This window comes from Elephantulus edwardii, unplaced genomic scaffold (genome assembly GCF_000299155.1).
Source record: "Elephantulus edwardii isolate Elephantulus edwardi_28Jun2011 unplaced genomic scaffold, EleEdw1.0 scaffold00049, whole genome shotgun sequence".
NCBI classification, from domain to species: Eukaryota; Metazoa; Chordata; class Mammalia; order Macroscelidea; family Macroscelididae; genus Elephantulus; species Elephantulus edwardii.
The window spans coordinates 6,820,789-6,834,860 of NW_006399799.1; the positions used below are offsets into that span (position 1 = coordinate 6,820,789).

The 14,072-nt window shown below is 46.4% G+C and overlaps 1 pseudogene; it reads right to left on the reverse strand.

The window, feature by feature from the left end:
• Positions 1-4,710: 4,710 nt before the first annotated feature.
• On the reverse strand, positions 4,711-12,595 carry LOC102855189 (annotated as a pseudogene).
• Between the last annotated feature and the right edge of the window lie 1,477 nt (positions 12,596-14,072).

A 14,072-nucleotide genomic window follows, 5' to 3' on the forward strand; every position in this document is an offset into this window, starting at 1 on the left:
ACCCCAGCAAAACAAAATCATTAGCAACCACCTCAACCTGTCCTGTTTTTTTCTCTGCTTCACTGTCATCTCTGTTTCCTAGGTTTGCTATGAGAGAAGGTCTAAAGAGAGTAGTCTGAAAGAATGTGTGTGTGTGTGTGTGTGTGTGTGTGTGTGTGTGTGTGTGTGTGTGTATTTTCGAAGTACTGGAGGGTAAGGTCAAAATCAGAGTTTCAGCCCCTTCCTTGTTAGCAGCCCCAGACCTTGCCATGATTCTCACACAGCCTCTGCCACCAGTCTCTGCCTGTCCCTGTGTCTAGCAAACCCACTGCCTCCAGTCAGTTCTGAGTTACAAGAATCTTCCATCAGGTTTCTGAGGCTGTATATATTTATAGTAGGAGATGGTCCACCTTTCATGGAGAGGTTAGTGGATTCAAACTGCCGGTTTTTTGGTTAACAATACTATGCACTAGCACTGTACTCTTTATAATGTAGGCAGAAGTGATTAAGACACACCCTACACTGGAGTGGCCTTATTAACACAACAAAGAAACCTTTTTCACAAGCAGAAATTCATCCTTAGTGATGGGGTTAGGATTCTAGTGTATATCTTCAGGGGGACACAATTCAATCTGTAAAAATTGATGTCTCAATATTTTCCACACTGCTCAAGGTCCTGCTTGGACAATAGCTCTTCGAGCTGTGGTATTAGTCCCCTTCTTTGGGCTCTCTAAGCTCTGTGTCCCTAGTTGCCCTGTCACAGCCTTTTCTGGGTGGTCCTGGTCTGTTTTCTCATCTTTGCTACCACTACATTCACCCACCTACGCTCAACAAAAGTACACAGCTTCCCTCATCTGTGCATATTCTCTTTCTTTCTCCTAGCTCTCTGTTCTCTCTCTCATACACATATACACACTCACATTTAAATACATTGTTGTTAGGTGCCTTTGGGTCGACTACAACTCAAAGTGACCCTGGGAGCCACAGCTCTGAGCCTTGCCCTATCCTGTGCCACCTTCATTATCGCTAACAGGCTCCAGCCCATTGTTAATGTTCACTGTGCCAATCCGTCCTGTTGAGTGTCTTCCCCTCTCTTTCTCTGACCCTCAACCTTTCCCATCATGACGTCCTCATCCAAGGCTTGGCCCCTCTTGACAACATGCCCCAAATACATGAGACCAAGGTTTACCATCCTTGCCTTTAAGGAGCACCTTGGTTGCATTTCTTCCAAGACAGACTTAATTGGTTTTATGCCAGTCTTATGGGATATTCAGCACTCTTTTCCAACACCACAATGCAAAGGCATCCATTTCTCCCCGCATCTAAGTATAGAATATGTTAATGGGACATCCTGGACACCCTCCCACTTCTGATGACTGACAGAAAGGACATGAGAGTCAGAGACCTATCCCCTTAAAGAAATGCATTCTGTCCCTGCACTAGGAAGCCTATCTCTGCCTCAGCTCACTAAGGTGCCAGGCCTGGGGACTAGTGGCAGGTCCTGGTATAGATCCTGTCCCCCCGGAGAGGACGATGATGTGGCAGGACCCAGAAACTGCACTGACATGGGCAGGAACTGGGGCTATGTAAGACTGCCACTCAGTCCCACAGAGAAGACACTAAGTACCGGTGGACAGGACTCACATTGGGGCTGAAAATAGGGGCTTGGCGTCACTGCACCCTGGTCATAGATTATCTCATGGGCTCCTTACAATACTATATTACAGCTTGCACTATTATTATCTTCAATTTACAGTCCTTGATATAAAGGCTCAGTGAGTAGCCCAGCACCGTGGAGAAGCCAGGGCTGGAACCCAGGCAGCCTGGTTCCTGACAAGTATGTGCAGAGACACATACCTGGACGCAGGCTCACACTCAGACCTGTTTCTGGCCTGAGAATTCCTCTCCTCACCCCTCCCTTTGGCCCTTCCTCACCTCTCTGCATGCTCAAAAGTGTCAAGTTGAATTAATTCCTGAAAGCAGAGGAGGGACACCGGGTGGAAAGGGGCCTGGGAGCTGCTAAGCCACCTACTGGCTTGGTCAGGCCCTGAGGAGACTCCCAAACCCAATTAGAGGTTTTATTAAAGACAATTGGATTAGACTCCTCTGCAGCAAACGTTTACTTGGCTTGAGCTGGGGGAGTTTATTCATTTCCCATTAATATGTCTGCTCCCTGCTGGTTGGCTGGCTGGGCATGCATGTTACTGCCTCTCTCCACTCACTTCAGGGTACCCCTTTTCTCCTGCTGATTATCTTCACTCTCTGCCCCCTGGGGCTCCCTGGGGACAGAGGGGATTTTTGTTTGTGCTGTGACTGACCCAGAAGAGAAGAGCTAGACAATGGTAGGACCAGACTCTCTCTCTGCTGTTACCCCTGGAATCTTCCACTATCCTAACATATGAGCAAAAGGGGGAGAAGAAGATGACAAGATAATGCCCTGCAATCTGAAAGGCATGAGGTTTGAATCCACCAGCTGCTCCACAGGAGAAGGCTGGGCAATCTCACATGTCATTAAATACCTCTGAAAACCCGCTGGAGGGTCATCTATGGGTAGGTTCTGACTCAACGGTACTCAGTGACAACAAGAGCAAAAGAGGGAGAGTCACATCTTGGCTCCTGGTACTGAAATCTGTGATTGTGTCTCTGGATTGGTCAGCTGCTCTGGGTGTTCTTCTTATTCTCTCTGCTGGAAGGCTCTTCCCAGCTTTTTGTGTGGCTCGTTCCTTCTCACCTTCCTTCAGGTCTAAGCTCAGATGCCACCTCTTTGCAGAGACTAACATTGACCACTCCACCTCAGCTGCCTCCCCAAGACGATCACTCTCCAGAGTTGACTTGGGTGTTTGTTCCATTGCTGTAACCCCAGTGGAAAGTACCTGGCTCAGCATCTGTGGGCATCACTGATTAATCCTCCCAACAACCGTGTCATATGAATATTAAGGTATCCTCATCTTGCTGAATGGGAAACAGAAGCACAGAGATGTTAAGTCGCTTTCCAGGGTTTCATAGCATATTAGGTGTGGAGCTGGGAGTGAACTGACCAAACTAAGCAAAGCTCATGGCAGTCAAGTCAATTTTGGCTCAAGACTACCCTCCATCTGATTATCTAGACTACAAATCTGAACAAGGGAGACTGCCCCATCTTTCTTTCTTAGAGATGCTGGCGGGGTTGAAATGCTAAACTTCCCACCAACAGCCTAATAGTTAAACTACAAGGCCCCCAGGGAGTGAACTAGGGTTCCCCTTCTTGTTTCTGAGTATTTGAAGGCATTCTTGTGTCTCCTGCCCATACCACCTTATTTTGGAAAGCAGATGGAGTGAACTAGGATTCCGCTGTTTTTACTTGTCGTCTCTAAGCATTTTAATGCATTCTTGTGTCTCCTGCCCATACCACCTTATTCTGGAAAGCAGATGGAGTTCCTGGCCCAAGAGTAAATTGGTACGTGGAAAGGGCAGACCAAGAGGTTGGCCTCCAAGCCCCTAGACTGCTGGCTGCTACAAAGTGGGGTCAGGCCAGGGACCCCGGTGCAGGAGAGGCAGCCACCGGCCTCATGCCCTTCAATCTCTAGCCCAGTGGGTCCAGGGCCTTAGCCACATCCAGCAGCAGTATATTCCCTCCCGCTGCAGATATTAATTTGGGGGTTTATAGAAAAATCCATACGATGTGAGTTATCCAGGGCGGCGGTCACAGGGAAAGGCACAAAATCAATAGTGAGAGATTGTCCTATTTCATGGCTTCTGTAAACAGGGCTGGATGGCCGCTCTGGGGTAGGTGCAGCAGGTGAGGTCGGTGGGCTGCAGGGCCTGTGCTGCAGCAGGCGCCTCTGGTTGCCAGCCCTGGGGAGGCTGGTCCCTGCGCCTGCTGGGCTGATTTGTATTCTCCCTTGGCACTGTCAAAGGGCTCGGTAAATATTTATTAACACTCTCTGCAGGCGAGAGCGCCTTCTTGGCTGCAGCTCCTTGGCCATCAGACTGTGGCAGAGGCGCTCAGTGCCACACCCCACAGCTTGCCTGTGTTTAAACAGCAAGGGGGCCCCCAGGCAGTCTGACAAATGAGCTCTCTGCCCAGGAGTGGGGCAGTAGATTCAGTGGCAGACAGGGCTCCCCAGGTGCGTAAAGGAGTGGAAGTTCATCCTGGGGAGATGTTTATCCCCGGTGTCAGGTAGAACTAGACCCAGGGTGAGGAGCAAAACCTGTGAACAAGTGCTGTCCATCAACACCCCTGGGCATGCACAGGGTAGGGTGAGACTTGCCTAGTCCCTTGAAGGTAAGAGTGGTCACACAGCATGCTTTGGCCAGTGACATGTGGGTGGAGGTAGTGAGTGAGATCTAGACAAGAGCCTTGAGACACAGCAAGCAGTTTACCCAGCTTGACTCTCATCTGTCACAGTCATCAGGAGTGCTCTAGACGGTGGCTCCTCTGTCTGCCTGGGTCCCAGGTGAGATGCTGAGACCCAAAAGACACTCAGAATATGACCAAAAAGTAGACTTTTATTGTATTGAGTGTCATCAAGCTGATTCCAACTCAGAGTGATACCACGTGACATGTGAGAACACCTCCTAAGTGTTTTCTTAGTTATACACTTCTTTTAATAAATGGTCCTAGGGATAGGGAGGATGAGGGGAAACGAGGCTCCAGACCCACAACTCCTCCCCACCGGCCTCTTTTCCCCTTATTTATAATCTATATATAAGCCCAAGTGCGGGGATGTGAGGGGCAAGGGGATCTTCCCCTCAGCGGGGTGGGGGCAACCCAGGCTCCTTTTCCCCTAAGGACCCAGGCTCCTCTGTCCTTGAAGAGGTACCTTCCCAAGAAGGTAGCCCTGTCCGCTCCCAAGGCTTTAGCATCCAGCGCAGAGCATCTGATGGGGAGGCCTGCTGGTAGAGGTCCATGCGCGGGATGCGGGATGCGGAAGACTGGGTGTTGGGGTCTTTAGGCAGGAATTGAGGCCAGAGAAAGGCTTGCCAGCTGAGGGAATACGTAATGACCTAGGTCCCGCAAGACTGCTGCTGAGTTTTCGATAATCCTGGGAAATAAGCCTTATTTCCACTGGGTGCAGTTCTGCTTGCCCCGAACTAGGGGAGAAGGGTCTGGTGGATGACGGCAGCACTCAAGTAGTCGGAGCAGGTGGGGGCCTGACAGCCAGGCTGGGAGGCTGCAGAGTAAGGCCTACAGGCAACAGGGAGAGCTGGGCGAGGGGGTAGGGGGTGGGGTGCGGAGGTGGCGCAGGAGCAGAGAACCAAAGTTCATCGTGGCAGCTGTGAGTCCACCATGGGTAGAAGCATCTGAGGCAAAGGTGGGTCCGGTGAAGGTCTGGGGCAGAAAGCTGGAGAGGAGAGAAAGGAAGGTTGAGGATGGAGCACTCCGTTGGCAACTTCCCCAGTTCTGTTGCTTGCAGTGCTGAGAAATCCAGAAACTGGCCCTTGAGGGCTACCCCAGAAAACAGTGCTGATGGAGGGGCACAGCCTGACGGCAGGTGACATGTAGGGGTGCAATGAGGGGGTTCCAAGGTGAAAGCCCACATTGTTGGGGTATAACTCAGAGTCTGTGGCTCCCCCAGAATCCTGAAAACCAGGAAGCCCAGGGTTTTCCTATACTTTTATAGATAGAGGTGCTGAGCCTTTCTCATCCAGAGCTACTGGGTTTTTTTGAACGCTAAACTTGGAGTTAATAGCTGAGTGCCTAATGATTAAACCACTAGGGCTCCTTTTTCTAATTTTAGGCCCCTGAAACTCTGGGGTTTCTTGTCACTGAAGCACAACTTAGGTTATCCTTGCTGATGCAGATGAATGGTTATGATGAAGACTTCATTCATTCATTAATTTTCAGCATTATCAAATGAAGCCTACAAAGTTACTGTGCTTGCTGCTAACCAAAAGGTTGTAGGTTCAAGTTCACCTAGAGATGTCTTGGATGAAAGTCCTGGTAATCTATGTCTAAATAATCAGTCATTATACAATGACAGGCACATAGACCAATGGAACAGAATTGAGAACCCAGCAATTAACTCATCCCAAGAGCACTTACTTGTTTGTGCTTATGTGAAAACTATACTTGGACCACGAAGTAGTAGTCAGAACAGAGCAGGTAAGTACTACATGGTTCAGATTAGGAAAGGAGTGCATCAGTGATGCAGCCTGTCTCCATACCTTTTCAATCTATATGCAGAACAGATCATTTGGGAGGCTGGGATTTATGAGGGCACGTAACAGCAACAACAACATCTATGGTCAAACTGATATTTGACAAGAAAACAAATGACCTCTCAAATGGTGAAACAACAACCTCTTCAACAAATGATACTGGCAAAATTGGACTGTTATACGCAGAAAGCTGAAACAGGATCCACATCTCACACCACGCACAAAAATTAACCTGAGGTGGATCAGAAACCTAAGGGTAAAGCTCCAAACCATAAAGGTCCCAGGAGACAAAGTGGGACCAAGCTGAAAGAGCCTGGCCTGTGGTATAAAGGGGCTGAAACATACAGCTGGAAATACACAATAGGAGAAGATAACATTGATGAATGGGGACCTACTAAAGATTAAATCCTGTGAGCATCAAAAACTTTTTTTAATAGGGTGAAAGGAAAACATGCTGACTGGGAAAAAGATATTTGGCAACACCACCTCAGACCAAGCTCTAATAACAAAAGTTTAGAGAATCCTACAAGGCCTCCAAGGAAAAAAAAAAAAAGACCGATAACCCAATTACAAAATGGGCAAAAGACATGGAAAGACTTCACAGAGTAAGACATTTGGATGACCAACAGACACATGAAGAAATGCTCAAAATCACCGGCAATAAGAGAGATGCAAATCAAAATCACAATGAGGTACCAATCTCATCCATCCCAGCAGCAGTGGCAAAATTTAACAGGACAGAAAGCAATAAATCTTGGAGAGGAAGCAGAGAGGAACTCTCATACACCGCTGGTGAGATTGTAAAATGGTACAACCACTCTGGAAGGCAGTTTGGTATTTCCTCAAAAAGCTGAACATAGAAATTCCATATGACCCAGCTATTCCACTGCTAGGAATATATTCAAAGAAAATTAGAACTGAACCACAAATGTAGATTTAGACACCAATTAGCAGCATTATTCGTAACTGCAAGACCATGGAAACAGCCCAGTGACTAAGTATCATCGAATGGATTGAGAAATTGTGGAACATTTACACGATGGGATACTATGCAGCACTCAGGAGCAATGACTTCGAAAAATACTACATAACTTGGGAGAGACTGGAAAGCATTATGCTAAGTGAACCAACTTGGTCTCATAAAGACAAATACTGCATAAGTCCATTATTGTAAAAACAGAAGGATAACTAGTAAAACATGTTTGGGGATCCACGGGGAGGGGAGGATGCAGAGGGATGAGGAGCATGCTGTTGTCAGAACTGACCCATTGCCGACCCTTCACCAGATTTTCAGAGGCAGTAATCACACTGGAGGAGAATGCCCATCCTTCTCCCACAGAGCAGCTGGTGGAATCGAACCGCATGCCTTCAGGATTGCAATGCAGATTCTTACCACTTGGCCACCAGAGCTCCCTAGGGATGAAGATTGGCAGGGGAGAAATCATCAGGTCACAGAATTTGGTGGCTAGAGGGAGGGGGGTAAAGGAAATGGGAAAGATCTAGCAGGGATCTAGAAAGACAGGCTAATGGTAGCATAGTTCAATGGTGATTAATTTTATAAAACACAGTGCATGGGAATGATTGTATGAAACACAATGTGAGAGGATAGTGTGAAATGATGTATATGAACTTTGATGCAAATCAATATAAAAGAAAAAATTAAAACAAAACCAATCAGTCACTGAAAATCCTGTGGAGCACAGTCCTAACTTGTCACCCATGAGCCACTATGAGTCAGTCACATAGGTAAGTGGAGGGTTTGGGAGGCGGAGGGACAATCATTAAAGCCAAGTCCATAGCAAGGCAGCGGAGAACCAGCCAAACAAAGGCCCGTCCTCTATGAGGCTTTCATTCCAGTGGAGACTCGGACCTAAACAGTGACTTTGACAATTATGTGTCTAATTAGAGTTGTGAGGGATGATCTGAGGAAGAATGGAAGGAGCCCTCAGCACACCTTATGTGGGGAATCCAAGAAGGAACTTGGGAGCAAGAGGTGTTTTGAGCTGAGTGCTACTGGCTGACTGAAAAGTCAATAGGTAAGGGGGCATTAAAAAAAAATTTAAATTGATGTGCTTACAAAGTTTGTATACTTTGTGTTTCACACTATTCTTCATTCACATTGTGTTTCACACAATCATTCCCATTCATTATGTTTTATAACATTAATCACCACTGGACTGTGGCCATCATTACCCTGTCTTTCCAGATTCCTACTGGATTTTCCCCATTTCCTGTATATCTTCCTTCCACCCATCAAATTGTGCAACTCTGTGATTTTACCCCTACACATCCTCACCCCTCTGCCCGCACTCCTTCTTCTCTTGGATCCCCAGATATGCTTTACTAGTTATCCTTCTGTTTTTGCAATAATGGTCTTGTGCAGTATTTTGTCCTTAGGAAAATGTTCCTAGTAGCATTTTTCACCCTTGCAAGAAAATGGAAACAACCCAAATGTCCAACCACAACTGAATGAATTGAGAAATTGTGGTTCATTGATGCAACAGAATACCAAGCAGTACTCAGGAGCAACAATTTTAAAAAATACTACATAACTTGGTTACGTAGCATTATGCTGAGTGAACTACAGGGACCTTTTTTGACTGTGGAAACAGTAAGTAAACGTGAGGTCCTCCTAATTCCCCATCTTCCTGTTTCCAGAAGGAAGTGTTGTTCACTTAAGGGAGAGTATCTGCCCACTGCCCATCACACCTCTCTTCCTAAGAAAGGAGAGCAGACTCATTGTCAGTGAGTGGAGCAGACTTGACCTGCTAAATTCATCCTCTTTCTCTCTGATGTTGTTATATGAGGTTGAGTCAGAATTGATGCTAACCCTCCAGCAGGTTTTCATAAGTTTTATAGCCCCTGGGAAGTGACTGTCCATCTTTTTCTTTTGGAGCAGATGGTGGATTCCAACTGCTTGCCTTTGGGTTTGCAGTGCAACTCCTTACCCACTATGCCACCAGAGCTCCCTTCTCTCTTGAGGCCAACACAAAGCTTTTAGACGAAACATGACACTGTAGGTTACACCCTGGGCTGCAAACCTAAAGAGAGGCAGTTCGAACCCCTCAGCTACTCCATGGGAGAAAGAGGAGGCTGTCTGCTTCCATAAAGATTTAAGGCCTCCTGAAGCCCATGGTTTGGAAGCAGGAGTGGCATCCACTTCCTAAATAACATGCCTCCGGAAACTCTATAAACTTTGATAAATGTCGATAGTTGTAAAGGGGTTTCAAGCCTTTTGTTCATAGTGTCGCTATGAGTCATGCTCGACTCAAAGGCGATTAGCAACAACAACAAACCTCATGGCAAAGAGTCGTGGTGAATTGGAATTGACTCAACAGGAGTGGGCAGAACTTGAGTTGCAGTTTTGGGAACGGTGAGAAAATCAGTGTGGCTGGCCCAGCATTCGGATGAGAGTGGTCAAATCATACTCAGTCTTGTAGCCATAGTGAAGTTTTGACAACATGATCAGATTCATGTTTTTCTAGAAGGAGAATCGATGAGAGAAGTTAAGAGCAGAATCTGGTAAAATAACTAAGAGATTGTGATAGACAGGCATCCAGGTGAGAGAAAGTGATGGTCTGGAATGAGACTAATGTGGGTGTGGGAGTGGTGGATTAGGAAATAAAGCCATCAGGATTTGATGGTGGATTGGATATAGGTAACAAAGGACCAAGAGGGGCCAGAAAAGCATAGTATACTTTTAGATGAGAACCTGGTATTTCTTTTTTCCTTTGCCCTGAACTTGACACACTTCTATGGACTTGGGCCTTGGTCTATTCATTGCATAGTCTTAGAATCCTTCTTAACACATCTCCCAGGCAATCAGCACTAACAGGCTGGAGTTGGCAAAAGAGACCAGCTCTATTTGTCACTCCCAAACTGAATCAAGCCTTCTTCTGAGACTGCTGTGTGTCTTCCATGTACAGGAGGGTGATTTGATGTCTGCCCTTTTGGGTTCTACTCTGCCAACCTCAGGCTTTCCATCTCTCACAGTTGTTATGTGCTGTTGAGTGGCCTGCGACTCATAGCAACTCTATATACAATAGCTCTGAACCATGCTCTACCTTGAGCCAATTTCATTGTCTCTGACACCTGCCCCCCACCGTTACCCTAGTTACTGAGTCAATCCATCTCATCGAGGATCTTCCTCTCTTCCGCTATCCCTTCACCTTTCCAAGCATGACATCCCTCTCCAAGGACTAGTCTCTTCTGGCAACATGCCCAAAGTATGTGAGATGGAGCTTTAAAATCCTTGCCTCCAGGAGTAGCCTGGTTTCACCCTCTTCAGGACAGACTTGTTTGTTCTCTTAGCAGTCCATGGTATATACCATATTCTTCTCCAGCACCACAGCTCAAAGACATACATTCTTTTTTAAATTTTTTTAATTATTAATTTTAATGAAAGTTTACAGAGACTTTGGGTTTCCATTCATTCATTGTTGCACTTTTCTCCCTGCCCACTCCTCACCCCACTCCCCAGTTAGCTCTTCTCTTTGAAAAGTAAAGGAAAATTTCTTTCATTGTTACACAGTTCCTCTCCGCAAGTCCACTCTACTATGCAGCCTTTGTTCTGTACTCCTGTCATGACAATAACGCCTAATCACATATCCCTTTTAAACAGTTCTCTCCCTCATCTGTTGCAATGCAGTATACATTATTTATCCCATCTTTCTTAGTCTCCCCCCAACCCCGATGTCAGTCCCGTTTTACAACAGTGGCACTATGCCATATTTGTTCTTTTGTGACTGAGATATTTCACTCAGCATAATGTCCTCCAGGGTCACTGATATTGTATAATATTTCATGAGTTTAAAGGTATAGATTCTTCTATCTTCCTTAGTCACTGTCCAGCTCTCTGCTGCATAGCAAGTAATTGTGAAAACTATGACCTGCATCAGGCACACCTTGGTTTCCAGACTGACATCGTTGCTTCTCAGCACTCTGGAGAGGCTCTGACAGCAGATATTCCCAATGCAACTAATCTTTCGGTTTCCTGGCTGCTGGTAACAAGAGTGTTGTTTGTGGAGCCAATCAAGCTGAAGCTCTTAACAATCTCAGTCTCCTCACCATCTATTATAACGTTGCCCATTGGCCCAGGGGTGAGAATCTTTGTCTTCTTGATGTTGAGCTTCAATTCATATTGAAGGCTGCAGTCCTTGACCTTCTGCAGCAAGCGCTTCAGGTTCTCCTCAGTTTCAGCAAGCAAGGTTGTGTCATCTGTATAACACAGGTTGTTGATGAGTCTTCCTCCACTCCTGATGCCATGTTTCTCCTCACAGAGCCCAGCCTGCCAGATGACCTCTCTAGGCTCAGGCATATCAGTAAGACCTAAGAAAGGAGAAGCCTCCATGTATGCATTGTAATCTCAGTGGGGCTTGCATAGGCTGCTGAAAGTCTGGGCATTTTATGCTCAAATGAGAGAAGAAAGGATTGAAACCTGACCACACAAGCTCCTCCTTGTCATCCCGCCCTGTACTGCAGAGATTTCCTTACCTCAGATCATTAGTAGTTCTATGCACCAGTGAGGCCATGGTGACCCCAGAAATACTGCTGATTGTTTTCAAGAGTGTTAGGTACCCCTCACAAAATTTCTTAGGGTCAACATAGCATGTAGGCCTAGGAATATACTATAGTCAGAATCTAAAGATTACATGTATAGATTAGAGATTTTCTTTAAAATCCCTCTTAGAATAATTGTGTGTCTGCAATCCTAATCTCTGTGAAAGTAACCATGAACTCAACCAGGGATAAACAGACACTTGGAAAGACACTTGGTCTGACTCCTATTGATGCATCTTCGCAAAATGAACTCTTTTCCTCTCACTTACCTGGCTTGGTGTCTGTGCTGCAATGAGACACAGACCCTTTCGGGTAACACAATGAGTACAAGCCCTTTTTAATGAATGATTAGTATTTGCTGAAACCCCAGGTGCACACACATCTGGAAAAGCAACATCAGCCCCTGGAACTTTGAGGAGATGAGTTTCTGTGGCTCCTTTGGGTTTCCCAATGAAAGGACTCCATGGGAGTCCAAGTAGACAGCACATTCCAGAGTGTGTGAGGCAGGTTAACAGCTTTGTTCCCCATGATGGTAGCAGAGTGATTTGTAACAGTGCCTTCTGGAAGCAGCCCCCCGCCCATCGTTTTGCCCCATTGAACCTCTGCCAGCCAGTAGCGTGACCACGGTGATTATCAAGCAGCATGGGCAACCACTGGGGACAGCTGGTATGACATGTCATGGACATGCTCAATGACCACAGTCATATATCTTGTGGAGCGCAGCCAAAGGAACTTGCAAGAGGGAAGGTGTGCGGAGCCAGGAGCATAAAACTTATTTTTTCTCTCTTTGTCTGAATGAATCTTTGCAATTGCTGGGGGGTGGAGAGGAGCAGTCATATACCACTCTTCTTGATTCTAGGTAGAAATGTTTCCCTCCACCGGAATAACCCTCAGGACCTCACCTGCCCTTGACCATCTCGCATCTCTTAGCAAGAGGACGATCTTCTTTGATCGGCCTTGAGTGAGGAAACAGCGCATGCGCAACTCAGTCTTCTCTATGGGCGATGGCCAGCCTAGAGAGAACATCTCGCTGTGGTGCCAAAGGTTAACAAAGTGGTGCTGCTGCCACAGCAAGGTCGGGGATTCAGAACCAAACCCGCTGCTGTTGATTCCCTCTTATGGATGCCCTCCTTCGGGGTTTCCAACGTGATGGAAGAGACTGCTTCAACTTTCTCCTAAGGAGTAGCTGGTGGTTTCAAATTACTAACCTTTTGGTTAGCTATCAAGCATAGCTTGAACTATGCCACTAGGATTCCTTCTAAAAAATCAGTCATTGAAAACCCAATCGAGAAACACAGTTTGGCTCTGGCATATGTGTGGACACCAAGGGTCGGGTAAGACCAGCCCTAGTCTTCAGACTTTCCCTGCAGAGAGGTTTCCCCATTTGTTGGTTTCCTGGTGTCAAATGAGGAAAGTAGAAATTACTCTTCCAGAAGAGCCCAGCATGCCTTTCATAACTGAAAGGGTGGTGATCTCTCTCCACTGCTGTTTGGTCAAACAGAGGCACGTCAGAGATACAGGCTCTGGAAGTTTGAAAATGGGTGTCCCCAAACCCCCATAGCCTTGCTCTTCTTCATCTGCCTAATGTAATTTAAAATCCCCACCCCGCTACCCAACCCTGAGGCAGAGAAGCTGTTAGCTGAGTCAGTTTCCACCCACAGCCCTGGACTGTGGGCTGGCTCCATGTCAACCTGTTTTAGCATTTTTGACACCTCCAGTTTGAGCCTCTTTATTTGTTGCAGAATCGTGGGTTTTTCCTCATAAAGTGTTTACTGAGTATGTAAAATATAATCACGGCTCTATGAATATGAACTAGATTATTTTAATGATTGCAGGTAATTTAAAACTTAAGGGCAATCACAGTTCTAGCCATCTTCTGGTGCTTTAAAAACACAAGTGAGCAGCTCTGAAGAGCCACCGTCGCGCACGCCTGCTCGCCGGCACCGTGCAGACTCCAGCTCTGTGCTACAGTTATCTGATTATTGTAATTGATGACATTAGGAATAAGGGATCCGCACAGAATAATACAAGCTCCTGTCATGCCAGAGTGGTTTTATTCATTGTTAGAGAAGTTCATAAAGTCGCAAGCAAGCTTCAGCGAGGACTGGTGCAGTACAAAGCAAGCTTTTGTCCTTTCTCACTTTGTAAATAAAATTATGAATCCCTAAAGTAATATTTATTGAGCACAGATGGTACAGTGGTTAAAGGCTAAGCCACTAACTGGAAGGTCAGTGGTTTGAAATCACTCGCTGCTCCCCTGGAGAGAGATGAGAGATTTCCGCTTCCCTAAAGATTTGCAGCCTTAGAACCCCTGTGGGGCCGTGCGATTCTGGGACTGGAAGGTCCTTGGCTGTGCCAGAGAAAGGGAATTAGTTAAGTAGTGAACCAGGGAC